The sequence below is a fragment of the Theropithecus gelada genome, chromosome 9 (genome assembly GCF_003255815.1).
Source record: "Theropithecus gelada isolate Dixy chromosome 9, Tgel_1.0, whole genome shotgun sequence".
NCBI lineage: Eukaryota > Metazoa > Chordata > Mammalia > Primates > Cercopithecidae > Theropithecus > Theropithecus gelada.
Window position 1 is genome coordinate 105,903,790 of NC_037677.1, and position 4,507 is coordinate 105,908,296.

General features: G+C 41.4%; 1 non-coding gene across 1 annotated transcript; it reads left to right on the forward strand.

The window, feature by feature from the left end:
• Positions 1-953: 953 nt before the first annotated feature.
• On the forward strand, positions 954-1,061 carry LOC112632228. The gene has a single exon (XR_003121297.1). It is a non-coding gene; the product is annotated as a U6 spliceosomal RNA (small nuclear RNA).
• The last annotated feature ends 3,446 nt before the right edge of the window (positions 1,062-4,507 follow it).

Sequence of the window (4,507 nt, forward strand, 5' to 3'; positions counted from 1 at the left end):
TTTATTTTAGGTTCATTAGTTTACTTATTTTACTTCTTATCATCCTTATGGTCAGAACGTTGAGTTTTGATGGTCCCTTGGAATTGATCAAGGGATCCAGTCAGTTGCAAAAGATAGCAGGCTTTTTACTATGACAAAATGAGGGCATGAATAAGTTGGTCTTCCTGTCAAACCTAGTCCAGAATAAGTTGTCGCCCCCACAAGTTGCGTTCTCAAAGCCTGGGGAATCACTCAGGTGTCCTGGCCTTGTGGGGTGGATGAGCTTGTATCAGGAGTTTAGGGGAAGGTGGACCTGCAAAGAGAGGAGGAAGAATGGATCCGATTCCTGGCTGATCAGGAAAAGGGCTGATTTGTTCAACCGAGAGGTATAAAATCCAAAGGAATTTGCATTTGTTTCCCTGAGAATGAAAAATTACATTCAAAGAAGCAGCTTTTGAGACGGACTACAACATTGTATGTGGTCAGTTTGGCCAGACATATATAGAGGATAGGGAGGGCCATCATCTGTACATTGCTAGGCTGAGGCCTGGAAAAGGGTTAGGAAGGGCAGGATGGTGAAATGAGAAGGCTATAGGGCTTTGGAGACAGACTGTGTTCCCACTCTACCACTTGCTAGCTCTGGGTCACTGAGCAAATAAGTTTTCTCCTTGTCAGCTCTAGGATTTTCATCTGTAAAACAATCTTAATAATACCCAAATGAAATATCAAATAAAGGATGCTTGTGAAAAAAATTATAAAGTATGCATCCCACGTAGAAAGTTCTGTTGGTTTATAGAACCAAGTGGGTTTCTATGAAAGTTTGAGGAGAATCAAGGGATATGTTTGTCTGGTGACATCATCACTGTAAACAACAACAGCTTTCCATAAGTCCTACAGTGCTAGGCAGCAAGAACATTGATCTGCTCCAAAGTAGCAATATTTATATTCCACATACTTTCTGTTAAAAGATTTCTGTGTTCACTTAGACAACATATATATTAAAGTTGGAACAATACAGAGAAGATTAGCATTTGCCCCTGAGCAAAAATGACAGGAAAATTCATGAAGCATTCCACAAATTAAAAATATTAAGAAAGATTCCTGCAATGCACTGGAAGTATAATATGGATCTCAGTATAAATATCATAAATGTATATTAGGGAAAAAAAATGATTTTGCGGGGAGAAAGCTGTAGTGCTTTAATCATTTTGTAAAAAATCATACTCAGACACTTCTGGAAGTAATGTTTAACCAGGACATTTTGTCATGAAGTAGCAGAATAATTTTCCTTTCTTATCCCATAATCAAGAGTAAGCCTAGAATAAGAACTGAGCTCCTTGAATATCAAGTTCAATGTTTCATCTACAAGAACAGGCTTTTCCTTGAGAAGGGCATCCCTAATATCTCCTATCCTTATTTTGTTCTAACTGCTGATGAATTTTACCACAGTAGAGTAGTGGAACTTGCTGACTATAAATAAAACTGATTTCAGCAGGAGTTACAGAATTCAGCCTAGAGACAAACTGAGCTGAGAAGAGAACAATCCGGTTAGGACCATTTTCTTCATTCCTATATCGCTGAGGCTGGTCCCCTTCCTGGCAGCACATCCTTGATGACTTTGTCCAGTTGCGTTTTAAATAATTCAAGTGATTGGCCTCCTATTATATCTCCTGGGAGCTCATTCCATCATAGAAAGGAGCTGACTCTCAGGAAGTCTTTCTTGACATAACGTTATTGTGTATGATTGTCTCCCCCATACCCACCAACAACCAGTTCTTGTGTATAATTTCTCCATATTCTTCAAAGATTTTCTTCCATTAAATTTTACATCACAAAGAAATAAATATGAGTGGAAGGAAGGAAGAAAGGAGGCAGGCAGGGAGGAAGGAAGGAAGGAAGGAAGGAAGGAAGGAAGGAAGGAAGGAAGGAAGGAAGGAAGGAAGGGAGGGAGGGAGGAAGGGAGGAAGGGAGGAAAGGAGGAAGGGAAGAAGGGAGGAAAGAGGGAGGGAGGGAGGGAGGGGAAGGAGGAGGGGAAAAGGGAAGGGGAGGGGGAGGGGTTAGGGATGGAGGGAAATAAATAAGTGATGGAGGTTAGATGTGATGGGAAGGGGGATGAGGTGGGTTTGCTGGTTGATAGAAGAAGAGAGAGGAGGCAGAGAGTAAAGCATAGACTAAAAGAAAGAACTGGTTGTTGGAGGGATAGGGGAGACAAAGCACCAAAAGAAAGAACTAGTTGGAGGGTGGTATGGACATCTCTCAGCATAAGTTTAAGGAGGCAGCATCAGTCCAAAATCAACAATAAATCCTTTTCCTAATTTCTGCCTCTCTCTGAGCCTAAAGACATTGATCTTAAAATCTCAATGGGTTTGGTCAACTCGACAGTTGTTAACCTTAAATTCATATTTAATCCATTTACAAACTACTCCATAGTTATCCGTGTTAACATGCACAAAAAAGCTTGTGCACCAGGCCCGAGGAGGAATGTGGAGTGAGGCTGAGAGAGGCAGCTTAACTTTCACCCACTTGGGGACTTCGCTGTTGCTTTGCCACAGATCACCACCAACCTCCATAGACACCAAGTTCACACTCTTTTGTGTCTATCCACTTTTGAACTTTGTGTTCCAAAAGGAGTGCATACCTGAGGGAATTAAGAAATGAGTACAGAAGACTATAGATCACAAGGGGGGATCCATGGTTTCCAGGGCCAGATTCTTCCCCACCCTGTCTGTAAAGTCAAGGGCAGAGTTCCCAGATGAGTGCCATAAAGATCAACTCTAATGGTTCTGTTGAAAACAAAGAAAAAAAGACACCCAAAAATGGGATCAATTTTTGTATCAGTGTTTCTTCACATTAGCCAAGAGTAGGTATGTTTTCACCAGAATCAAGCTCAGCTCCAGTTAATATGCATTTAACTCCACAGTTTCTGGATCATCGTGACATCTCAAATCTACCTCCTGTTTAACTGCACACTCCCTGCAAGGACTATCTGTGTTCTTAAAACAAAATTCCAAATCCTCAACACTGTGCACCAGGCCCTGCCTGATCTGGTCTTTATTTGTCTTTCCAACCTTTGCTCTGGCCACCTTCCCCACTTCAGGCCCACACTGGCCATCATCAGCTTTCTAAAGGGTAGCATGCACCTCCTCTGTGCCTTGGGGACTTCTACATGCACAGCCCCCTTGCCTTTTACTGCATTCTCTGATATCCTCCCCTTCCCCTGATTAGTCCCCATTCACCTCTCATACCACCTTAATTATTCCATCTTCAGGGAAAGCTTCTCTGACCACCTCCAGTCCCAGGCTAGGTCAGGTCCCTCTCACAGAACTTTGCATCCAAGGCAGGTATAAGTATTTTTTTTAACTTTTACATTCAGGGATACAAGTTCAGGTTTGTTACATAGGTAAATTTGTGTCATGGGGATTTATTATACAGATTATCTCATCACCCAGGTATTAAGCCTAGTACCCATTAGTTATTTTTCTGATCCTCTCCCTCCTCCCACCCTCTACCCTCCAAAAGGTCCTAGTGTATGATGTTCCCCTCTATGTGTCCACGTGTTCTCATTATTTATCTCCCACTTATAAGTGAGAACAAGTGATATTTGGCTTTCTGTTCCTGCATTAGTTTGCTAAGAATAATGGCCTCCAGCCCCATTTATGTCCCTGCAAAGCAATGATCTCATTCTTTTTTATGGTTGCATAGTATTCCATGGTATATATGTACCACATTTTACTTCCAGTCCATCACTAATGGGCAATTAGGTTGATTCCATGTCTTTGCTGTTGTGAACAGCAGAGCAGGTATAACTAAACACATAATCATATAGTTCACAGTTAAGGGAATCCACTTCCCTTACTGTAAACTCCAGGACAGACACCTGGTCTGCTTTGCTCACCTGTGTCTACAGGTCCTACTAATGCCTTGTGTACACTGGAAACTTACCCTTTTTTGCAAGAAAAATGGCAGTGTAGGTTACAGCCCACACTTAGAAGCAGGCCTGTCTATAGCAAGGTGTGATCCCTAGGATGCAGAAGTATGTGGTAGTTGTTCAAAGTGAATAAAACAATTAAAATCTATTGTTATCTATTCTTTAAGTGGAGCAAAAGAAGCCTCTCCCAGCTGGAAACTAGTTTGCTGCCAGTTCAAGTTATCAAAGCAATCCTCCAAGGGCCTCACAGGTACCTTCTGGTGGGTTGCAGGGTTTAGTCAACACAGGGTCAGAGACACATATCTCCTCAAAATAATGACCCGTCTCCTGGGTGCTTTATCCATTTTCCTATTATACTTTCCTCATCTTCTTAGAATGCATTACTTTTCTGATTTAAATCGTTAATCCACTGAGAAGAGAACACGACTTTGTTTCCTACAACAACCAGTGCACAGTTAAATAATGATTACAATAATATTTAAGGATAACAACCATAGAACATGCCTGGGGAAAATTAAGAAGATTTTCCTTTTTTTTTTTTTTTTTTTTTTTTTTTGAGACAGAGTTTCCCTCTTGTTGCCCAGGCTGGAGTGCAATGGT